This window comes from Lissotriton vulgaris, chromosome 1_1 (assembly GCF_964263255.1).
Source record: "Lissotriton vulgaris chromosome 1_1, aLisVul1.2, whole genome shotgun sequence".
NCBI classification, from domain to species: Eukaryota; Metazoa; Chordata; class Amphibia; order Caudata; family Salamandridae; genus Lissotriton; species Lissotriton vulgaris.
In genome coordinates, this window is record NC_141685.1 from 1,793,922,011 (window position 1) to 1,793,948,852 (window position 26,842).

General features: G+C 41.9%; 1 pseudogene; it reads left to right on the forward strand.

Moving 5' to 3' along the window:
* The first annotated feature begins 1,129 nt into the window (after nucleotides 1-1,129).
* On the forward strand, nucleotides 1,130-26,842 carry LOC147751219 (uncharacterized; annotated as a pseudogene).

Sequence of the window (26,842 nt, forward strand, 5' to 3'; positions counted from 1 at the left end):
CACAATTGGTGCTGCTTGTGTGTAGAAATTAGCCATTCGCATGTGTCATAGCTGTAAACTGTGAGATGACAATATACAACTACAACATCACATCTGTGATGTTGCACTAATATTCACTATCCATCAACAAATATGCAACTCCTCCCAAACTGTCACAATGGACATTGTCATGCAGTCTGCCTTTAAACTCATCCAATCCATGTTCATACATAAAAAAACACAGTTAAACTCCATCTCCCCTTTACATTGCAGAGGGAGAAACATCACCTCCTGAACAGAAGCCTGTTCCACTCTTCACTGATGAAGAAGAGGAATTCGCCACCATCAATACTGACACGCTCCAACAGCTGCTAGACTCACTCAGTCACCCATCTCCAGGAGCAGGGTAATCCAGCAGCATTGTGGAAATTCCACCCCCTGCACAAACCACACAGCAGCAAGCACCTACCACCACAGCTATCTCACAGGACCTTGAGGACCCACTGCTGGCATTTCAATGCTGTGCGGTAGAGGTTTAGCAGGAGACAGCTGATCAAGTGCGGGTGGGGGTTTGACAGCCAGGCTGCCAAACTTGATGTCATACATGGGTGTCTGAGTCCCATTCAGGACCACCTACAGAATATCACAGACAACCACAGTCAGCTCTATGCTCTCCGAAATTCCATGGCTGACATTGCTGGAGTCACCATCAATACTGACACGCTCCAACAGCTGCTAGACTCACTCAGTCACCCATCTCCAGGAGCAGGGTAATCCAGCAGCATTGTGGAAATTCCACCCCCTGCACAAACCACACAGCAGCAAGCACCTACCACCACAGCTATCTCACAGGACCTTGAGGACCCACTGCTGGCATTTCAATGCTGTGCGGTAGAGGTTTAGCAGGAGACAGCTGATCAAGTGCGGGTGGGGGTTTGACAGCCAGGCTGCCAAACTTGATGTCATACATGGGTGTCTGAGTCCCATTCAGGACCACCTACAGAATATCACAGACAACCACAGTCAGCTCTATGCTCTCCGAAATTCCATGGCTGACATTGCTGGAGTCATGACTCAGAGACAAGAACTACTGTCCAGTCAGAGTGGCTCCAGCTATGGCAGCCAGGAGTTGGCCCGCATGCGATGAATAATGGAGAGCATTGAGCAGATGCAAGCGGAACCAATGGCTGCACAACAACACAATGTAGCTGGAATCTTCCATGCCCTGCAGCTGATCATCACCGCATTGCTGCACCAAGGTTTGGCACAGATGAATGCTGATGCACCTTCGACATCCACATCTCCGCTCCCTTATATGTCAGTGCCTCACAGTGCTGCAGCCCATCTACCACCTAGCCCATGTGAGAAACATGACACATCAGAGGACAAAGATGGGGATGAATCTGCATTTTTTCAAAGAAGAAATGGCAGCATTCATCTATGCCAAATGGCCTGTTTCTCCCTTGATCTGGGCTCAGAATCATGGCCAGTAACATCATCTTCCACTGTCCCCTGATACACTCGGTGATGCTCACCTTGGACCTCGACATGGACTGCAAAATTATATCTTGTTCCCAATGATACTGCAATCAGCCTGAAGACTAAACTCCGCCTCTTCCTCTGTACATTTTAGCACAAAAGCACTCGGACTGGCCCTCCACTGGGCATCTATGGAATGTGGGGAATCCTTGGCCAAGTACTGGTCCATTCTTCACCAATGTCAACAGATGTGTAAATAAAATATTTAACTCACACAGATGTGTGTTGTCCATGATCAATCAAGTATAGGATTCTCTAAAAATGTAGGGTCAATGAACCCACCACAAGGTACACCAAGGCAAATAAGAGAAGTGGACATGTTTTACTGTGACCCAGATAGGCAGTGAGATCACCTGGTTTGTGTTAACTAGCTGTGCCCTCATTGCTCCAATACAACAATCTAGCAGCATCCCAACTTAGCCTCACATCCGTTAAGGAAATAGGCATGTGTGCAAATATGTCCAAGTCTGTTGTAGGCCACAAGTAGTGTCCCCCTTTGCAATCGCTCAAAATTATCACTTGGCATATCTACTCACACTCTACGGGGTGGGCAAAGCCTGTTGTGATGGTGTGCATTGCACGTAACATCCCAAGATGGTGCACACCATTTTCACATTAATGATTACCAGCACAATGTCTGCCTCAGTAAAGTAAAGTTGGCAATAAGGACTCACCCCAAAGTGCAAGGCATCAGTCAGCCCCTTACTTTGGACGAACAATGCTTACAAAAATAGGAACCCTCTCATGCTGTGACCACTGTGAGCGGATAGGGCAATGTGTCTAGGGATGTGTGGTGCACTGCACTTAGCATATAGTCCGATGCAATGCCACCATTTCAAGAGTGGCATCACTATGAGTCAATGCCAAAAGTAACAGCTGGGAGAATTGGCTATGACACTGGCACTACAGGAAGCAATGCAACATTTCCCCTCATGTGTGCAGCAGAATAGTGTGCCCACACAATAACAGTATCTGTGACAAAATCATGACTTTCCAACTTTAATGATTCACAAAAGGCATTTAGGAGAAATTAAGTCATTATACCTAACTGTATTACTCCTAAATGCCATTTGTGAATACCAGAAATCGTAAAGTAATGACTTACTCTTAGATGACTTTTGTGACTCAGGCCCACTGTTCTGCCAAATGCCATTCACAATGGACCGACCAATACCTTCCTGCATGTCCCTGAGGTTGAGCCTCCATTAGGCCTGGGCGGCAAATTCGATTCCGCTCGCGGAAGTTGCGAAGTTTGGGCGTTTCCGCGTACCGCGGAGAACGTGGAGATGCAAAACTTCTGCGATTCGCTGTGAAAGCGGAAGCATTTTCTTGTTCGTGCGTTAGAAATGCGTTCTCCTCACACGGTAGCGACTTACTGGATCCCTGCATTCACCGCCGAGTTTTCCTATCCGTTCGCATGTGCCACAAGATGTTGGATTGTTGGTAGCCGGTCGCGCTATCCCGCAAGTGTTAGCGATCGCAAACACGTCATTCGACCCAGAACAAGAAATAAGCATTGCGAGCAAGATGGCCACGCCCATTAGCGGCCGCATGGCCAAGATAGAAATATATTTCCCCGCAAGCGCGCAAAAACACATAGCGAACTGGCGGGAAAAGCAATCTCCACGTCTTCGCAAAAAGTTCCACATGCTCGCGGAAAATTAGACCAATTTCGCGATAATTTGCGTAGGGCAACTTCACAAATTCTGCCCACCCCTAGCCTCCATGCACATGAACATATAATTCGAATGAAGCTGACACACTTGCACTACGCAACAACTGAGCCAAGGTCTGTGCATTGTAGATGGACTCTGCAACAGGAACAAGTGATTTGCAGGGGCTTGAGGAAATCTATGGTACCCGGCACATACATCCATTTTCATAATGGATAACAGTTACAAATGTAATATCCACTCAGGGCCATGTCCCTATGTTGTGTTGTATATGGGCAACAATGTGCTGTCCAACTCAGTGAGTCACAGTTCAGATGTTGAACTAGACCTAGACTAGGCCGTAAATCCAACTTGTCATCCTGTTATCCATGTAAGTTTACTGTGCTCACATCTATGATATCTGGACATAATCCATCCTGCCAGTAACATGTCATGACCACACTTACATGCTCAACAGATTGTCCAGTGATGGTATGAGTTGCATACAGGGTAAAAAGGCCACACTCCACTACATCACCCCTGACATAAGTCAAAACTTGTAACCATTTATTGTTGAAGTACAAACCAAAAATAAACTACCCTAAACTAACACTTATCATTACTACTACTAATATTTTCTAAACCTTCTAGAAAAAAGTGGTCAATTACCTCAACTATCTACCCTAACTAATCCTAAACACGCAGCATCATATCTAAGACATCATCCCCCTCCCACCTTTAAGGCACATCATGAGACAGGACAAAGACATCTAAGCTACACATAAACTGACTACACAGTTAACCTACACAAAGATATATATATATATATATATATATATATATATATATATATATATATATATATATATATATATATATATATATATATATATATATATATATATATATATATATATATATATATATATATATATAATATATTTTTTTCAACAATAAAGACATCAACCCCCCACAAAAGGAAAAGGAAACTAATCCCCAAATACTATACATTAATAAATATCTAAAACTACCATAAAATCTAACACTGACTAGACCTACACTACAACTACACTACCTAACCCTTAAAATACTTACCTAACACTATCTAAAAGACAAGATGAAACTTTTGGGGAAGGGAGAAGAGAGAGATAGGGCTCAACCTGTCCAGTCTTCATGGGAGACCAATGGTTGCCTTAATGTCCCTCTTGTGCCTGGCAAGCTCTGCCATATCCCTCCGTAGTTCTGCCATCATATGGGCTGCTCCTCAGCAAGTCGATGCTGCAACGCATGATGGGCTCCCTGTGAGGAGCTCTTTGGCGGAGATCTTTTATTCCAAATTGCCATTTGGTGCTGTGGGGGTGAGGGGCCTGATCAGTGTAGATGAAGGAGTAGAGGTGTATAACCTGAAGGAAATTTAAAACAGGTAAGGGAGTACCAGCGAAAACTATTTTAATCAATGGGTCTCCCACCCTCATAAACGAAACAAAGGCGCATGTCTGAGATTATGTCTCAGGTAGGGTGCTCTATTGTGTGGGCCCGTCAGGTATTGCAGCGCCGATTTGATGAGGAGCAGCCCATAATGAAGCATGACACCGTGCCAGGTGTATAAGGGCCCTATATTCCAAGAGGAGGAATCCTCATCCTCCTACACTTCATGACCACGCAAAACCAGTTTTACCCTGTCTCGTAATTAGGAACCGCATACCTACTGTATCTTTAACACTAATGGGACATGTACTGTAACAACTAGATGAGACTGTTAGTGTCAAATGATGGTGTTGTGACATACCCTGACTGAGGGTGATATGCACTAAGAATCAGAGGAGGGAAGCATTAGCCCTCCGTGTGTAACACCACCCTCATCCTCTCTTGTAACACAGTGCTGCATCATATGTACAATGCTCATTGGCAGCCATTCATGTCCCCCAGCGACTATGTGCAATTCATCAAGTCTGCGCAAACACAGGCACACTTGCACAAGAGTGCAAAAATGTCTGTGTGAAGAGGGACTTGTTACTGTGAGGGAAGGTTACCCTACCTGCATAGGAGCAATCCTGGAACAGCCCTACTCACACTTTCATCCGTGCTGCATTTAGCAGCACACATGGAAACACGTCAGGTGGCTGAACACTTACGTGTACATGAGGCGCTGGCCCTCTCTTCACCAATACATCACAATAGGTGACGCGTTGCCGTCAAAAGGAGGGAACATTGTTTCCTCAAATTTGTCAATCATGCATGCCCTGGATCCGCTATGATCACTCCGTTGAAAATTTAACTACAAAGGCCTCTACAAAGCAAACTGTTAAAATGCATTCCCGGTTTTAATGGCACCCTGGAGTCATAATGGTTACTGTGTTGTAATGGGTAATGCTTTCTCACAGATATCGTTGTAGACCCCTGCATTGTAAAATATATGGCACAGCAATGATTGCTGAGCTAAAGCATGTGGTGTAAATGCATGTGAAGTAATGTCACCAATTCGGATAAAGGGGCTCATACACCGAGGGAGCGTCTGCGCTTTAGTAGCGCCTCCGGGCGCGATGAGCAGGGCCGGACTGGGAACCAGAACCGGCCCTGGCAAAGTGCTCGGCCGGCCCCCTTCTCCCCCTCCGGGAGGAGAGGGGAGGGGGGAGAGGTGCGACCGTGCTTTGTCACAGGGCCGGTTTTCGGCCGTTTTTGTTACAGGGCCGTTTTTGCAGCATAACGGCCCTGTAACAAAAACGGCCCCAGGGGCCCAAAACCGGCCCCCAACCATGCGGCCCACCGGGGGATTGCCCGGTGCCCTCAACGGCCAGTCCGGGCTTGGCGATGAGGGCGGGAAACTGGAAGTGCCCGCAAAGCTCGCTGGGAGCTGTAGTCTCCGGCCGCAAGATGGTGCAGAGCAGCGGCGGAGAGACTCACAGCGTGTGCCACCCAGGAGCAGCTATCCAGGTCAGCGGGGCAGCAGGTATGTCCTCGGTCACAGAATGGCCCCCATTCCATACCATTCCTTTGCTGCTTCTGAATTCTGCACTCCATGGGCCTGCATGTTTTTTCTAGCCCTCTCCCGCTTCAAATTGTCCCTGCACCCTCCCACACTGTCTTTCTATTGCTTTGTACCACAACTTCGTCTCCTGTGTCCTGTTTTAATTTTAATATTATTTTTTATTTCATTTTCTTTTTTTCTGTAAGTTATTGACAGCTGCAAAGTGCTACTGGACCGCGTGCTTCCTTTCTCACTCATGCACTCTTCCTTTGTAATGTTTTTTACTTCTAATTTACTGTTCTAAAATGTCCATCTTCCACGTTAGAACAGCAAATTAAAAATAGCTATAGTACGCTTTGAAGAATGCGTGCAAGTGCCACCACTCACATGGGGGCATCAATAAATATGCATGCTTACGCATCGACGGCAGTGTTGGCCCATATGTGTGCCCGAGAATGCCAACAGAAAATCATTAGAAAAGTCAGTAGCTCGGCCTTTAAGAGCCACGCCATTTCGAATTTGCCAGTGCTTGTTTTTTACTCTGTGCTTTGCACCTGGAAAGAAATGCATGGGTTTAATTTATAAGTACTACCTTGGTTTTTGCAGGGATTTGTCATAATTAATATAACATAAGCATAGTACAGATGAGACGGAAATAAACTATTAATGAGAAGGCTGGGAACACACAAAAAGCAGTGCTTATTTATGTTTTTTTGTCCCAGATATAATAAATCATGATAATTAGAAGAGTTTCGTGCGCTACTACTGCTACTCTTTCACTTGGGATAGATTCAGCACTGCACTCCGAGCCTCAGTTTGGAAGAAAAACTATTTTGAGAAAGGCACAGGGAAACAGGCCAGCCCATAATCACACGAGGCTACTAACAATTCCATACATCACCTCACCAAAGCTGACCTTCGAGCACTACCCGGAGAAAAATAGCCTGATTTACATATTTTTGTCTCTAGCGCAAGTAAACAAGTAGTGGGGAAAGATGAATTCAGATAACTTTCACGTGGGTTGTCTTAAAGTGTTGGAATCTGCTTAAAGATTCCGGGGCAGATTTATGTTGGACTTGCGCCACGTTTGCGTCACGCAACGGCGGCATAAACGTGGCGCATCCCTGCGACCTATTTACAACGTGACGCATCTAGTTGTAAAACCCTGCGCCACATGTGGGCGTTCCGGCGCAGGTTGGGCGTTCCAAGGGGCAGGTGCGCTTCGCAAAAGTTGCTGAGTGAAATCTACAAGATTTCACTCAGTCACTTTTAGGCCAATGCTGCGTCAAAACCCTGTGCCTGCTTGAAGCAGGCGTAAGGCTTGACGCAGCATTGGACAGATAGGGCACCCCGAGCCTTGCTGGAGCTGCATCGCGCTTGCTTTACACGCAACTCCAGCAATGCGCCGCCTTTACGGCACAGATGCGTCACGCATCTGTGCCGTTTTTGCCCCATCGTGCGCCGCATTGTAAATCTGCCCCTCCGTCTCTTTTGGTAACGGAATTGATTGCAAATGTCCCTTTTCTTACTTGCATAGAAATTACAACCACTTAGACTTAGAAGTGAAAGTCATGACCTCTCAATAGGGTTGTTTTAGTGCAGCAGGTTTGCTACATTCTTTGTTGCCCGCTGAAGGAACTAGCTTGTACCAGTAACTCATGGAAATAGAAGTAGATTTGACAGATGACTCCTAAGCATAGTTAAGACTGCATCCTCGTGTTCACATTTTAATTGCTTTGGCATTACAGTATTGCTGCATTTAGAACGACAACAGACCATCATGCACCCCCCACAATATATTTGACGGTCGGAAAAAAAGACAGCAACGCTTATTTACTTTCACAAAAAGTCCCGCATCTTTACTCTTGTGAGATGTACGTTTATTGTGAAAATCATTGGGGAAATAAAAAATTTAATTTTCTGGTGAGTATACATTTACAGCGTTACTGATTCCTCCTATGTATCGTTCGTGCAGCTATTCTATATTATAGTTTTTTATCACTGATAACAGTTGATTTGTTCGTCTCGATAGCCAGGTCTTATGCTACATGAGCAGGGACAATTGAACAATAATAATGTTCGCAGATATCTTCTACATTCTATGCGGGCTCTTGACAACTGTTCCTTTGTTTATTTATTAATTTAAGTGTTATGTGTAGGGTTAGCGTCCTGCTGTGTGGCCACTTCAAAGTAACGTTGAGAGCCTTTGTCAGGACAGGACAAAGAAGGCATGCAGCGGGCTGCATTAAAACAGAACTGCCAAACCTGAAGATAACTTTCACTGTGTGATCGTACAGAGAAGGGGGTGGACATGTCGAGTGGGGGTTTAGAACACTTGCTAAGCTGTCCCTACCTACCTGCCCACCCCCACAAGAAATAATACTCATCTGAAACAAACTCCTGCCCTGTGCCTTGGGGATGTATTAAATTGAGCCCTGTTGTTGAAAGCAGTCACACCTGAACTGGAAACCTATTCTAGGAAAGGGTTTCCAGCTCACCATGTGAATGTACCTTTTCACCAGGTCACTGTGCAATACATTTTGAACGTATGTGAGTTGGTAGACCAGCTAATGTCCCATTAAATACTGGTAACTTTATTACTTCTGGTGCTGTTGTCCTCGTCCCATTCATCACTGCCCAGCATTCCTCCTGCACTAACAAGCTCCCCCCATATGAAGGCCAGTAGTCCCGGAGGGAGGGGCAGGATGAATGGGACGACACCTGGAGTAATTAAGATTACCAGTAAGTAACAGGACAATAACCCCAGATCCCCCTTGTCCTCGTCCCATTCATCGCAAGTGAGAATACCCAAGCTGAGCAACCCGGCAGTCATATGGAAAAAATAAACTACACAAAGATACCAACACAACAATTGCAGCTCCCCATAGTAATTTATTCAGAGAGCAACAAGGCAATTATAGAAACAATAGAATGTAAAACATCAAAACCAAAATACTTTTCATCACATAAAACATTCTGCAACCTGTAATGCTTAACAAAGGTATTGGAGGAAGCCCATGTAGCTGCCATGCAAATCGTAGAGATGGACACCCCTTTCAATTTTGCTCAGGTAGAAGCACCCCTCGGCTGGACCTCCAGAGAACCCCTGCACATGGAGGAGACACTGAAAAAGAGTACGCAAGAGAAATCAACAGCTTGATCCATCTACTTATGGACAAAACAGAAGCCCTGTGCCCTCAGGAAGAAACAACAAAAGAAACAAACAACTAGTCTGTCTTTCGAAAAAGAAATTGTTTTCTCCAGATAGACCAACAACGCTCTCTTCACATCGAACAATTACCACTGGTCCTATGTGGAAGAATCTGACTCAGCACACAGAGCGGAAAGAATCACTTCCTGATTCATGCAAAATTGAGACGCCGCCTTTGGCTAAAAAGAGGAATCCAAACGAATAATGACACCAAACAGTCATCTATACATCAATGCTCCCAATGCTCCCAATTCCCCAAAGTGCTTGGTAGAGACAATGTCCCCATAAATAAAACCTTGAAAGTCACAAACTTATTAACAACTATTTCCAAAGATTAAAAGGAGCAGAAACCAGGGATTTCAAAACCAAAGGCAAATCCCACAAAGGAAACAAAGGCTTTATCAATGGATGAGAAAGACAAAAGCTATGCAACAACAGCACCACCAAATCCTCAACTTATGCCTAATTCCCTGAAGGGGACCGAAAAGCCTTAATCGCCGTCCACTGGGCACGCAGATCAGAAACAGCCAAACGCTTCTCAAATCCTTCCCACAAAAACGGCAGAATCTCATTCAGATTACAGGTCAGAGGGTAAAGTCTGGAGAGGTTTATATCAATCCTGAAAACTACCCTAATTCCTCTCAAGGTAGATGGCCTGTGAGACTGCTGCATAGCAAAGGTTAAGTGCCTGAAAATTCCCATACTCTGTAATCCTCTCCTCTCAACTTCCAAACCAAGAGATGCAGCCTCTGTAGAGACAGGAAGGGAGATGACTGGAGAGGAGAGGGGGAACACAGAATCATCCATGGAACCTGAATTGCTAGAAATTTAAGCCTGGGGAACCACGGGCGCCAGGGCCAACACTGGACTACCACCAGCAGAACTCTTGCTTCCCCCAGCAACCTCACCAGCAACATAGGAATCGAGAGGAACACATATAACACCTGATCCGGCCATAAAAGGATCAATGCATCCACACCCTAGTTCCCCTCCTTCGGGCTACGGTAACAAAACCTGTTCACTTTTGCAATGGGCCAAGAAGCAAAGAGGTCTGGGAAAGACACACCAAACATCTCACACAACTGAAGAGAGACATCCCTGGTCATAGACAATTCCTGGGAAGGAGGAAAAAAACATCTTAGAGAATCCGCCACCCAATTGTCCACACCCTCGACGTGGACTGCTACCAGAGACTGTAAATGAACCTCTCTCCATTGAAAAAGCAGGGTAGCCACAGCATTCAGGGAACTGGATTAGATCCCCTCCAATAGGTCAGATAATCTGCAGTAACCTGGTTGTCTGGGTAGACCACCAGATTGTGACCCACACAAAGGAGCCTGCACCCCATCATAGCTTGGAAAACAGCCATCAGTTCTTGTCTACTGGAAGACTGCCGGCCCTCCTGCAACAAACACTGTACCTGCAGTGAGCTGTCCCCTAGGGTAGCCCCCCCCAATCACAGGAACTGTCATCCGTCATGAGAACCGAAGGAGGATTCGGCTGCAATGCCATGCCTTTGGAGAGGGATTCCTGCAGAGTCCACCAACACAGAACCTCAATGAACCTCAAAGTCACTGGCACCAAACCGTCAAAGTTTACCGTCTTTGGATGCCAAAATGAATAAAGATGAACATACAGAGGTTGAAGATGAAAACGTGCCCAATGAACCATAAACACAGCTGCAGCCAATGGGCCCCAGAAGTCTCAACTATTGATGGACTGCAAAGGAGTGGCAACCCATTGCCCTCAAGGTGAGAGACCTCAAGGTTGCAGCTCTGGGAGAAGGAAGGTACACCCTGTTCAGAACTGTATTGAACGTAGCCCCTATAAAATTCAGATCTCTGGAAGGAACCAACTGACAATTCCCTCCAATGAGAAGAAACCAATGAGCTTGGACCATCAAACATACCAAGACCAAATCAAAAAGGAACTGCCTCTCTGATGGAGCATGGGTGAGCCAATTGTCCAAGTATGGATACAAGTGAATGCCCAGCAGATGAACCAACGCCACCAAGGGTGCCACCATCTTCGTGAAGACCCTGGGAGCCGACTTAATAATGAACAGTAGCACCCTGGACTGATAATGCATCTCCTGTATGCAAAATCTAAGACACTGCTGAAACTGAGGGTGAATCAGAACATGGTAGAACGCATCATGCAGTTCCAAGGTGCACATCAGATGACCCTTGATTACCAATTGAATCACTCTCTGTAGAGTTTCCATCTTGAAAGCAGAGACTGAACAAACATGTTGAAAGCCTTCAAGTTCCACACAATCCTGAAACCTCCAGTGGACTTTGCCACAGGAAAGATGCTGGAATGAAAACCCTTGCCCCTTCCATCAGAGGAACTTCCAGAATTGCATCCTTCTGCAGAAGCGGAGTGTTGCCCTGAGCCAGAGCCAACCTCTTCTCCTTCTTCGATGGCCACAGACTGAGATAGACTCCTGACAGATGAGGCAGCGCCAAAAATTCAATTTTGTTCCGTTCTCTCAGGATACCTAACACCCAAGTGTCTGAGGTAGATGCCTCCAAGGCCGGGAGAAACTGCTGGATCTAACCTCCTACCACACTCTCATGACCTTCTATATAGTTATTACCGACGTTTTGGGGAGACTTGGCTTACTTGTCTTGACCCTACAGGTCTGAAACTGCCCATTAGTATGTGGTTATTGCCTCCAAGAGAGCTGATGGAATGGAAACTTAGTTTTCAAAGGTTGCTTCTTAAAAGAAGCATGATTCAAGAAAGAAGAATGTTTCTTTTCTTTAAATATTTTGTGGAGTTTATCTTCCCGCTCTGCCCCAAACATCTGACTACACTGGAAATGAAGCCTGACACCTGGGTCCTCGACCAGGTGGTTAATTGAGCAATGAAACTCCTAATGTATCAAAGCACAAGTGAGCAGATGCTTTACTAATGATCTCTAGATGATGAAAAGCCAAAGAAGAAAGCTGTAGATTGCAGACATCAAAGTTCAGCTGCATACACCACTGAGAATGTAAGTCAGGCTTCGTAGATGCATTGCAAAGACTACTATCTGTCACACATTTTGGGAACTAATACATTTCATATGGAAATCCTTTTTGTATAAAGAGAACTGATTAGTTCTTACTCAAGCTGTCTCTTCCATGACCCTATCTAAATCTTCCGCAATGACATTGTGACATTCGTAAATAACAAAACTGTTACCAAAATGTCCTTCCTCAACACAACATCCTCTCGAGTCCCTCTATGAGAAACCACAACACTTTCCAGGGAATATTCCCCAGCTACAATAACAGACATAACCAAGCTCCTTAATTATTTTAAACCTTATTCCTAACCAACAGTTACATGGAATACAAATGTGGTACATCTAAGATTGCTGTACCTTGTCAGACTCATCAAAATCAGTTATAATGTCTTATCTACTATGAGGAACCTTGCCTTAGCGGTTCAAACATGCTACATTGCTACATTAAGGAAAAAGGATAATCCCAGATGTGTAAAAATGCATCTCTGGCCTAAAATGGCAGGCAGAGACCCTAAAGTAATTGTCATTGTAAGCAAATGTTCTTCTCAGAAACTTCTGTTGAAATTTTGCCCCTGCAGTGGATGTACAATCACATCCCTGATTATCATAAAAGAGTTGCTCAACACCATAGGCCAAGGCCAGGGAGAGGTCCATATGGTACCAGACATTTCTGCAATTTTCAAATGTATCTTCTATACCCTTCTTTTACACTATCTTTACAAATACATGGGGCATGGCTGTTTATTGTTACAATGGGTTATGCCTTTCTACCCTATTCACAAACTGCTGGTCAAAATTCAGCTTTTTTATGAGAATACAAAAACTCAGGCTGTGTGGTGCTTCAGGCAACAGCCTAGTCTTCAAACCTTTTCAAATTAACACAGTGCTGCTTGTGCAGTTTAAGTTAGGTTCAACCTGTGCTACGGCGTTCTGTCTAGTTCTTGGTATCCTTTAATTGTCAGTTCAACAATGGAGCCAAAATTATTGTACCACCTTTATCTTAATCACAAAATCACCATCCTTCTTTACTTATCATAGAAAATCATACCTTTCCATGCTGTGGGCATTTCTGTCTCCTACTATTCAAGGCACAGTATGCAATGCTTAAAGTCAAGATCATGAGCAAACTTCTGAAAGTACAGAACTATACAGTCTGGCTGACCTTTGGCTCATAGGAATCAGCAAGATAGCCCTCGTACTAATTGCGCTGCAATACTTACAATTAAAGCAGCATTCTAATTTCAAAACCCTGTGCACAAACCAAACCATCTCCCATGCATATACAAATTATCTCTTCCTGAACTCCTTTTGACGACATCTGGAATTAAACTTTCATGATCTCTGACCTGCACTCACCTAATCCCGCTCAAAAAGCTACATAGTGTGATACCCCGAACTGTCAAATTGTGTGTAAGCAGAGGAAGGAAAGGTTGAAGTTGAGCATGGAGTGTTAGTGCCACTTGGAGAGAGGCTAGATGCCTAAATACAGTCATGGAAGCTATATTTAACTTGAAGTTACAGACTCTCAGGAGGCTTTTGAGCGGGAGAGGCCATTTTGAACCCACAAAGTACACATTCTGTGTGAATCCTTTATTGGCAAGAAAGATACATTGTTGTTGAAGCAAGGACCTTGTTGCCAGAGTTAAGGAAAACTTTTGAAACTGTTTTGAGACCATCTTTTAGAGTCAGCAGAAGTGTGAAATAAAAAAGAGAAGTCATTGTAGGAGTCCATTCGTGCTTTGGAAAACACTCCCCAGTATTTTTTCAGACTAAACCTTTACGGACTATACATTTTAATTTTTTGCACATATTGTAAATTTAATTTGAGGACTGGAAAGGATCCACATCACATTAAAGACTTTGCTATTTATTTCCCTTTAATGCATGCATTGTTTTATGGGAGCGATGTAGATTGGGAAAGTTAATGTTCATTGCCCCGGTGAACTTTAATATACTAATATGTGATTATTACATTTCCAGTTTATGAAATAACTTTGTTGAATGTGTTTTGAACTAGGGGACATGTTCTCATAAAACATAAGGTAGGTACTAACTGTGTGAGAAGCATAACAGACCCAAATTATTTTTAAAGAAAATGTTGTGTTTCAGTTTTAGAAAGATTCAGAGTTTCATCACATGTCAGGAAGTCCGAAATTAAGATATTCTGAAGGTATATCAAATGTGACTCCAAAATAAAAAATCACTTTCACAATGCAAATAAGGATTCAATTTTCATATCATCCCACATCAAACAATCGAGTTCTTTATATGATAAAGACATACTATAGTATATACACAAATGTGCTATTACTGGTCAAAATAATGCTCCTCTTCTGAGATTTCAAGGACTGAATTCATGGACAGTCCTTTAGGTTCCCTTCTAGACTGCTCAAAGAAAGGACGACCCTTATTTGTATAGTATGTATGAATGATGTCAGATATCCCCTTAAGAGGGTCCCAAAAAGAAAAAAAAACACAAAGGGGAAAAATGTTTTACAATTTTATGAACCATAGCTGAAAATACTGATTCGTATTCAAGAGAATAACAAGGAACCAAACTCCCACTGAAGACAGGAAGGAGAATATAGTCAGTCCAATTTCCAGAAGTAAATCCACTAGAAAGTACCCACTGGAAGCAGCAAATAACAGGAAAAAGATGGAAGCAAGGGTACAAAAAAGTAATTAAATAATAATGGAACAAATGCTTGCGATGTATTCTTCACTTAGAATTGCCTCCTTATATATGGGTCTAAGAGAAACTGATATCAAAGGAAAAATACAATATATCAGTTTGTACTGGAGGCTTCAGAAAACATCCGATGGATAGACCATCATCTTGGAGAAGCCATGGCAGTCACTTGACAAGGAAAGAATCCCAAGTTTGACATCTTTCAGCCTGCATTCTACAATATCTTTGCTGACACTCTCATCCTTTACTCCAGACAGCACACCTTCCAGGTGGCCGTGAGTGCAGAGACACCATGGCAGTCCTGTTTGCACAGATGCTCAGGCACACACTGGGAGTCATTTCAGAACATGCCACCTGACAAAGGGAACATGAGATTCATAGATAGTACCTGAGAGAAATTCTAATTGCAGTATTGACCCACATACCACTACACCTTCCTCCCCTAGGAACTGTGATGATCGCAGAGTCCTAATAAAGAACTAGAGTGTTCACCCTGCACACAGAATGGGCCTGAATTGGGAGGCATGGTGCTGGAGAAGACAGCTGTGGAATCATTCACTGTTTTGTGGAGAAGGTAAAGACGTATATGAAAATGCTTCTCATGTCATTTGATAAATGATACTGAATTAAATGAGTTCCCAAAAACAAACCTTGCTTGTGTTTCTATTATATAGCTAAAGTGTTTCCTGTCTGTGTAAGATGTATTGTCCAGGACAGTTATAAAAAGTTGCATCATTGTACTGTCTGGTTTACAATACTTTTAAAAATATGTTTTAATCATTTATCTTTGTAGTCATTTATAATATATGAAGATAGGCTGTTTTATAGACAATAAATATATATTTGTAAAGGTCTTTTTATCATTTACTTATATTTAAATAACAATAAAAAAGATTTTGAAGTCAATGCTTATTCAGAAAAATGCATCTATTACCAAACGAAGTGGAAGAGGCAAACATGAAATTCCAAACAGCCTTGCATGTCATTTTACAGTTAGGGAGGTATTCAGAGTAAGAGTTGATAGTCTTAGGAAAGAAATATTGAAAGAGGGCATAGGGACAGATCTTTCCTGTTAACTATTTTAGGCCTTTCAAATATATTATGCTATAAATGACATTTCATTTTTTGAAATAGTTAGTTTCTGATCTGTATTAATCGTTATTGCTCATTTAATACAACCTGCACCATAGGAAAAGCTTTAATTTCATTGATACCGATTCCAGCACTATGATATGTAGCTGAGCCTCACTTTTGTCATGAATATAGAATGTCAGCACTGTAGTTTTTCTTAACTACAACTCTGTGGTGAACCAACATTAAAACAATGAGGAATCAACTGTCAGTTAGTGCTGTTGGAAGAACAAGTTTTCCACAACATATCATACATTTTTCTCACATTTGTGAGGAAGATGTTTGTGATTTTTTAGAAAAAGTTCCTTATTTTTCATTCTGGGCCACTAATAAATTGCATGAGAAAATCATCAGAGAAAACCATTTTAATAGGGTGTGTAAATCAGCCTGTAATTGCTCATAATCTGGCACGTACTGGTTTATTGTGTACCATGGCCCTTATGTACATCTGTGGTGCCAACGTGTTTCCTATCCTGCCCCACGTTCCGCAATCTGGTAGTAGCTACCGGACGGGTGTACCTGGGGTCAGGGTAGGAATACGGAGGATGAATCTCCTTGATGACAGTGTGACAATAGGAGTCACCCACCCCTGACAGACCATGAGGCAGGGGTCTCTCTGGATTAGATAAATTACCTTTGATTTAACGAGTAGAGATAGGTATTTTCCTGTACATTCACAAAATAGACTAACATAGGGATCCTTATAAAAGCCCTGATGATATCCTGAGACCTTTTTAAAGCTAACTGTGGGCAGAAACCTCATGGCACCACAGAGGTATCCAAGACCATGGTACCCACTAGGATTCTGAACATACTTGTTTAGTATTTTTACTTATACATAGGGTACCACCTAGCATTTCTTGTGGTTCATCCCAAGCAATTTTAATTAGAAATACTGGATCCCAGATAAATGTCCAGATAAATATTTTCTAAGAACTCCATCAAGACAGTCCCCCTTGGGGTCAAATCCGCACTGGTAGTATCATCTTACAAGGATGATGAAGTATGTCACATTATGTGAGTACGCCCACCTATCCAATACTGTCAACATCCTATGATTCTGGGCAAATCACTTAACCTCCCTGTGCCAAACAAAACAAAAGAAAATGACGGTGTCCTTTTGTAAGGCAACTGGTTGGTACTCATGTAAAGCGCTCTGATACCCTCGGGTCAAGTTTGCACTATATAACACTCCAGAAAAAAACAAAAAAAAATCTGATGTATTACTAGAGGCTGAGAAAGGGTCTATTTTAACCTCTTTATCTCTCTTAGAGTTAATGCTAGATCAGTGCTTCCCAAACAGCTTAGAACCACAAACCAATGTTAAAGCAAAAAACATTCACTACCCACCTTGCTTTAATTGGCATAAGGCAGAGGAGTTTTTTATGTATTTAAAGTTTTGTTCGGTAGAGCACTGTCATTCACAAATAACACATTTTCCATTGAACTAGCCACACTATTTGCACGGAAATGCTGTTTTACTGATAAAACTATATTGCACACAAATCATAATGTGTGGAAATCGTGTTTCATTGATAGCTATATCTATCGTTTGTGTATCAACAAGTAAAGTGCCTTGATGTGCTTTGATCCTACAAAAATCTTTGTTTTTATCACATTTCAGAATTTCAAAAAATTGTGCTAGATTTTTGCTTTTCTAACTGCTAAATGTGCATAGTTCATTTACAGGTATTAGAATCTTGTGTATCGCAACAATGCATCCTACAGCCTTTCCTTTCACACTCCCTTTAGCCCAGCAGGCCTGTCATATAATTTATATTACTTTTTTTCTCTGACCACAAGGTAAAATACGTTTTTAAACACCAATCACCGTGCTAAAAAATAAGCAGCAGTTTTTCAGAAGACATAGCCTGACATTTAATCTTTGTCTTTGAAGAGCAGCAAATGTGACAAGGTAAATACAGAATTTACAGGCATCTTTATGTATTGACAACCACATACAAATAAAGCATCAGAGCACACAAATATTTAATGCTACAAAAGGAATTCCAACAACATTAGTACTTTGATAGGTCTAAACTTACTGCAATGATATAAATTATATACATTCAAAGTCCACATCCACATCATGTTTCATCCAAAAGGGATTTTTCAAGGTTGCAAAAAGATATAGTGGAAAACATCACTATGATATTATGCACATAATTGCAGTATAACATTAAGCCTGATAGTAAACAACATGAATTGATGAAACATCCAATAGATGACATTCAGAACTCCAAAAACACTATTGATATACCACACAATCACATTTATGAAGACGCAAGATCCAGGTGTAGAAAAGATGAGCAAGTATAGGAATTCTGGTGTTTAGATTCAGTCGATTCTGGTGGAAACGGAAAGAGCTTAGTGACCAGAATGGTATAAACTACCAGCAAAAACATGCCAAAACAATAATTCAAAAGGATGGTGGCCACATATCCAGAAGTGATAGGGTGGTAACTCGTGTAAACTGCAAATAAAAAGTAAACAGCAAATAACAAGTGAGTATATATTAATAAGAAACAAAGAGATGTCCATAAAGATTGGGGGAGATGTCTAAAGATGCAGAAACATGTATTTCACATATATTCCAGAATTCAGGAGAGATCACAAATGTTAAAGATATATATTGGATTTATGTCATTTATTTCAGTGCACTAATTATAACCTATGGAATTACTCGTTTCATTGGTGTAATGACCGGATTCTCAGACCAAGAGTCACCCACTCACCTAGATACACCCAACCCGGCCAAAACGTAACACCATCCCTTCCCGGACCCTATTTACAATGGTTCCTGAGTACTTACCACAGGAATGGGGCACTCGCAAAATACAAGCTTATATCATCAAAAACACTGCTAGATCTAAGGGATTACTAAGAATAGTCACTAATAACTACGGAATTCCATGTCTCATCCTATTATATTACCTTATAGCCCCGCGACAATCTGGCCCGGACTATTCCACCCTCCTTCTCATAGTGGAGAGCAGCTCACTCTACCACACCAACCACAATTGGTGTTCTCATTAACGCCCTATCTTGAGCGATCTCATTACACACCATCCCCAATTGGTGTTCTCACTAATACCCTATCTTGAGCAATCTCATTACACACCAATCCCAATTGGTGCTCTCATTAACGCCCTATCTTGAGTGATCTCACTGTCCTATAAATACCTTCTTCTCTCTTTCTATTGGAGAAGTTTCTAGATACCTAATATTTACTGGGAGTATCTTCTATCTTATATAAATTGTTATCCCACATGTGATAGATAGGAGATCCGATCCTCTCACACAAGAACTGCCAAATTGTTACACTTAAGAATTATTCCCTGACATAAAACTCACATCAATCTCCAGCATCAGTTACCTGTAGAAAGGGAATCGCCCATCCTTCCATACGCTGGCACCTGGCTGTAAAGAAAGGTTAGCTTTATCATAGAAACAATACTCAAATATATATGTTCGTTACAAACTGGGGTCCCTTTATTACACAATAACAGACAAAGAAAACATTATATTATAAAGTCACAATACTACCTAACAGTCTAAGCATAGCCTGAAAAGTAAAGGAAAGAGTTAGTATATTCGTACACTATAATAGCAGGACAGACTTCACCTTATAATTACGGAGTCCGGTTCTAGCTGTCATCTGGGTCCCTCTCTCGTCTGTGCCTTGGCTCATCTCAGATTCTACTCTGCACCCACGGATACACGTCTGCACCGCTATGCCCCTTTAAAGCACTGGAACCCTTCTCTCGTCTTCTTCGCTGTTTCTCAGCTCTGCACTGATCACTTTGCACTGGCTTCCTCTCTCCTACGAACTGTCTTCACCTCCAGACTTCAATCTAATGATATAGTTTCAGCCGCTCTGGAAACCATCTGTTCAACTAACTTCTTCACTCTGATTATTCTAACTCTGACGTTTAACTATCTCCAACTGCGCTAACAGACTGACTCACGATGTAACTTCAGTCTCTCCAAAAGATCATTGGCCTTCGATCGTTCCAAACTCCAACTGTCATCTGCAACTGCCAAATGTCAACTGCCAACTGCTCCTCTCTACACCTCGATAATATAAAGAGCTCTTTGTTCATAGAAATTTCCAGACAGTAACCTGCCGCCCACCAGATTCCTGTACTAGGCTCTGGGCCTCCGACGCTCCCACAGTGGCCAGCTGCTGTTTCGTCTAAAACCCGAGCTCTACTTACATTCCTCCGATAAGGGCCAGCTCTGACCGGTTCCTCTCCAGTGAACAACAGCTCATAACTAAAACATCACTCTTGACCTACAAGTGCCTCGAGCAGCCGAGGCAGAAAGGAAAATGGGGTCTCACTCGTTTGGGCCTTGTAGGCCCGAAAAAGATGAAAGAGATGCATAGCTCTATCAAGATACATAAGCCAGCCCTCCCAATAGGTAATATGATGTCAGGAATAAATGATATACCCTCTAATATAGGCCTTTAGGCCCGAAAGTAATGAAAGGGCATGTTATTATGCCAAAGTCAGTAGGCTAACCCTAAGAATAGGCCGAAAATAGGGATCTATCCACTATACCAAGATGGTAGTAGACTAAAGTCACCATCACTCAGAAATAGGACAAAATATCCGAACACTACAATTGAGAATTCCTTTTGTACCCTCTAAATGAGGAGAGGATGTGGTCTAACAGCCAGAGCTGCTGACTTTAGATTTGGAGAACTGGGTTCGAGCCTCGGCGTTGGCTCAACAACCTGTGATTCTGAGCAAATCACTTAATCTCCCCATGTCTGCCACACACAAATGTGTACTTATGTAATGTAACTGGTGCTCATGTAGAGTGTTCCAATACCTTCGGGTCGAGTTTGTGCTAAATAAAACTTTTAAAAAACGATATATTGGTGTGCTCAGGTTCTTTCTTTACATTGTGGTTGTTGGCTTTTTTGACTTCCCTACGTTACATGGGGCTTTTTTAAAGCATCATTGTCACACCAACATTTACTCATTGTAAATGGGTTCAATCAACAGATACCCTGACTACAACGGTGGTATGTGCAGCAGTTTATTCACGGCAAGTACATTTTCCTGTATCATCTTTATTTATTGCGATACACAAAAAATTGGATCATTACCCACAAGTGGGTCATTACCCACAATTTGGGAAACAGTTCTACAATATGTTCTTTGCCTTGCAGATTTCCTAGTTGCTGCTGCAACACCTAACTAAATCTAACAGTAAGCTTTTGCTGTTGGTACATGAATGCCTGTACTTCGGGAAATTACGCTTTCTCTCTTGTTCTTTCTCGCACAGGTCCTTGAGATACTAGAAGGGTCGGACTGGGAATCAAAACAAACCCTGGCAAAGTGCTTGGCCAGCCCCCCATGGGGTTGGGGCTGCGGCCGAGCTATTTGCCATAGCCAGTTTAGGCCGATTTTGTTACAGGAGGCAATATTGCAGCTATGCTGCAAATCCGGCCCTGTAAAAAAAACGGCCCCTACCATGGCGGCCTACCGGGGAAACACTTGGTGCACGCTATGGCCAGTCCAGCCCAAGATACTAGATCACTGAAGTTGCTAAAAATGCAGCTATTCAAGTTGAAAATCCCTTGTCAAGACCGGACTGGAAAACAGGTGAGGAGCTCCTCTCTCAATTAAGTTCCTCAATAAAAAGCAAGGGTTCTTGGGCAGATGAAGTTTAAAAACAGGTCTTGCCCAAGACAGCTGCAGTTTCCACAAGATTCTGTACATCTCACAGGAGCGTTTTAAAAAATATTTCAGAATTGGAATGTTCATGTGCAAAGTTAAAGTTTTTTTTTGCCTTGGATATGCCCAGACTAGGCTTATGATTGGCTTTTTCCTGAGCTGACATTTATAATTCTTACAGTACAGGGCTAAAAACCACCTACAACACTTCAATTACCCTGAAAGACAGAAAACAGCTTGTACGAAAACAACTTACCAATCTCTGTACTAATCCTGATTATCTTTCCCTCTTTCTGGAATGCCAACATGACATGAAGGATACAATTAGAAAGCACATTAGCCACTTGTCTCTCTCTGACATAGAGATTAGTAGAGATAAGCATGATCTCTACGCCTCGCTAATATTGGCTTAATCTCAAAACTTCTCTATCTCCACCCAGAGGGGTCTTTATCTCAAACTGACGCTGAAAAAACAACATTTGTTAGCATTTCATTGACAGTGAAGTAGCTTTTGCCCCGTAGAAACAACAGTGAAGAGTAGATAGCAAACCTTAAAGGTTTATTAGCAGATTAGTAAAATTACATCTCAGATCAAATTAATTAAGTAAAATAATTATTTTCTTGGATGCAACATATTTGAATATAATCCAGGCAGCAAATCAATTATTTAGTATACTCAAAAAGATCATGAGCAAGGTGAAGCAGATACTTGTTTCCATAAAAGAAAGGCCCTAATTGTAAGCTAAAGTTGTCAGGGAATTTCCGGAGCAGTTGGTATCAGCAGAGCAGATCTAGAATTTAAAAGAAACCAGAAAAAAGTTCCAATTAGAATTAGAAGAAAATCACTTGCTCTTGAGAATATCTCAGCAACCAGGACAAAAAGGAACATTGGTCTTAGGAGATCAAAGAAGGCGTCTGCCTGTTAGGTTTATGTGTGTGACCCCCTGCGGCACTGTAGTGGTTCTGGCATTTACGTGTCCCTGCAAGGACACCGTACCGACTGATCTGCTCACCAGCTGTCAGTTGATGTTGACAGTTGATAGCTGGTGATCCGAGGCAGCTGCACGTACTTGTGCTCCGCTTGCGGAGCTGTGTTGGCTTTCTAATAAAGAACTTATTTACAACTTGAATGCGGATGTGGAGTTCTTTACAGTGGCGACGAGGGCCAACACCGGAACCCACATAAGAAAACGTATGCGAACTCATGAAGGAAGACGAAGTAACAGGAATACAAAATGTACAAAGAAAATGTGAGGAATACATGCAGTTAAGGATCACATGAAAATACATCAATAAGGTGAGTGAAAAATAACAAGAACAAAAACATACGTGTGGAGGATATTAATTTAAAACACGATGAAGAGTTTACATGAACTGAACTGAAGGAAATTGCAAAGATATAGCAAGTTCAAATAGACTGAATTCGTAGTATATGTTAGCACAACTCAATAAGCCGCATTAAAGCATTGATGAAAGAGTTAGTACGAGTAAACGCCTGTCAAACCAGTGACAGATAAACAAACTCACCAGCCGTCAGCTGTGCATACGTCAGCTCCTGATGTAGCCTCTAGTGGCGCGCTCCGCAAATACGTGGAGAACAAAGCAGAATCAGGTCAGTAGTTCAGCACTCCACATGACATATGACGTCTGAAAACATGCGGCCATTTTGGATAAGAGGTAAACAAATAAAACAAGTCAATTTCAGTATCCTGACATTGCGCACTCGTGCACAATGTTTTCTAAGACATTAAACAAAGAAATAAAGATTTTTCAAGCATCAGAAGGCAGCACAAACTAGCAGGTTCAGAAAGAAAGCGCTTACCAACAAAATAAGATAAAAATATACAGCATTTCTCTAATACAAGGAAAGGTTACAAGAAAACAAATTAGAGTATCAAACAGAAGGAACATTGCTCATAGTCCTTTAATACAATCAAACTATACAGAACCATAAAAAAAGAAGATTATTATAAGTAATTAGGCTTCTGGCTATCTGTGGAATCTCTCTCCCCCACAATCCGTCCTACCAGGTAAGGGGGGACCCGTTCTAAAATGGGAGGAATTGAGAGAGTATTTCAACAATTACATTTCCCAATTTGAGGAGGACAATGCATTCACATCTAAAAAGAAATACAAACTCCTACTACATTGTCTAGGAGCAGGTGGAATAAAAGTCTATAACAGTATTAACAAAAAGTCTAGAGGGGAAAGTGAAGATGATGTTTATGCAAGCGCAATTGATGACCTTAATACATACTATAAGCCCAATGTGTGTGTGGGTGTGGACAGGTACAAATTCTTCCACAGGAAGCAGGGCAAGGAAGAGTCAATCGACGACTACGTGTCCACACTCAAAGAATTAGCATTGAACTGTCGTTTTGGAACCCTGCATGACGAATTCATCAGGGATCAAATCGTAATGCAAGGAACAAATGCAAACATCCAGGACAGTTTATGGGCTAAAAGGGAGTACCCCCTTCAAAACATAATAGACGTGGCAAGAAAGGCCAAATTAACTGGACGCTGTGCAAAAGCTGTCAAAGCGGAGAGCAGTGAAAAAAAGTGGTACTGTAAACAGAGTAACATATGATAAACGCAACCAAAAACAAACATGGGGCAACAAAAGCAACAAACCTACATACAACAAAAACGCAAATAACGAAATAAAACGTTGCTATAGGTGTGGCGATGACTCTCACTGGGTTGACAACAAGAAGTGTCCAGCTAGGTGAGTGAAGTGCACATACTGCAGAGTGTTTGGACATTTCCAAAAGGTATGCAGCAGGCACACTATTTGGACACTACTATGAAGCGAAATATCTCGATACAGTGAGCCACATTATCCACGCTGTGAAAACAATAGGTATTAGTCCTATCAAGTGGCCCTGTGTTTTTGGTCTTTTTAAAAAAAAGGAAGTTATCATCAATCCCTTTGTAACGAATGGAATGATATACAACACTGCAAATAGTTTCATCAACGACTCCTGAAGAAGGCAGTTCTTCTACTGCCGAAATGCGCGTCGAGTCCCTTTAATAATTTCTCAGTAATTGCAACTGTCATTTTGGAATTGTTCATGTATAATCGTTACAATCAGTCGTGATTTACATTGTTACTATGATGTATTTGTTTTTAATGAATGTGTTTGATATATTTTTTCAAGATTTGTATATGTCACTATTTTACTGTATCATATAGTTTGACTTATATGTTTGAGTCTCTATATGATTTTTATCTATGTCTAATTAAATATATATATTTTTTAATATACACATTAGTTTTCGATAATTCTTTTTCTCCACTGGTCCTAGCCTTTATGGTCACTTATCCTGTGGATGGCCTAGGATTTTTTACTCACATTGGCTTTTTATAATAAAGACATGCCCAAAGGAGCAGCATATATTGTGGAAATTGAAACAAGATAGTGCAGAAAGCAATGAGTCCTGTGTACACAGCATATTCACTGTGTAAACCTTTTGCGAATTGCAACATCTATTAATGTCCCTGTTTGTGTCTTGGAAATGATTCCCTTTTTTTTCTTTAGCAGGAAATGTCTGAACTGAAGATGGCCAAATACATATTAATTCCAGGCAAGGAAACCGTCTACTAAAGCACAGTGGTTATATATATTGTCAAAAGAGACAATCGGAGACATGAGGTCATTGGAGGTGTGTCCAATATTACTCCAGCCATTGCAGAGGCCGAGCGGTTACTTTGGGTGAGTCTGTTTTAAGAAGCCCCAACCGTAACCACTCTGCCTCTGCAACTGCAATTGAAGTGAGAGAATCGATAAATGAAATGAAAGTGATTGCAGGCAACTCCAATGACCCGTGTGCTGCTATTTTAAGGGAGGTATCCCAAACAATTCCTGAACATGTTGCTAGTAGTATGCCCACTATTCCAAATTTGCGTAGAATAATCCAACGTAAGAAACAAGCAAGTAATCCTAAGCGCATTACACCACAAACATTTTCAGACATACCAATTCCTTGTGACCTTTCTCTTACAGCTGCGAATGAACCGTTTAAATTATATGACAATGAAAATGCTCTAAAGCGTATTTTAATATTTAGTACCCCCCGTAATCTAAGTAGGTTGGAGAACAGTGATGTTTGGATGATGGATGGTACTTTTAAAAGTACGCCCACCCCTTTCACCCAAATATACACTATTCACGGCTACGTTAACAGCACAGTAGTTCCTTTAGCATACTGTTTACTGCCAGACAAACAATCCTCAACATATACGGAATTTTTGTCAGTCCTAAAATTAGAAATTCCAAACAAAAGTCCGAGAAAAGTCTTCATGGATTTTGAATTAACAATGCTCAATACAATAACCAAATTGTACCAGGATTCCCAAATTCAAGGATGTTTTTTCCACTTTTCTCAGGCGTTTTGGCGTAAAATCCAAAAAACATCCCTAATTGCGGATTATGCGTCTGACAGCAAACTACAGTTTGAGCTTAAAAAACTAACTGCACTTTGCTTTGTTCCTCCTCACAGTTTAGACGAGTACTACACGTCGATTTCAGAGTCAGAGTACTTTATAGCAAATGAAGACAAATTGGCACCAATTTTTAAATTATTTTGAAGACACATGGATTGGCCATCTAAGCAGGTCAGGTCACCGGAGGAAACCACGTTTTCTTGTGGACTGGTGGAACTGCTACTCGAACTGCTTAGAGGGAGGAGCAAAGACAAACAATTCCATAGAGGGTCGGCACAACTCTTTAAACACAAGTATTAGCAAACCGCACCCTATTTTCTACCATTTTGTAGAGATTTTCCGAAAGGAGCAAAGCTACCAGGAAATGCGCATGTCACAATCGTTAGCATGTACTTTAAACCCACGGCTTTACCAGCGCACAAAGGAAATGTCGGCTAACCTATTGGCAGCACTCAAACTTTTCCCCTTGTCTATAGTTAGTGACTACTTAGCTTCCGTTGCACATATACTTAATTCCTTCCACTAA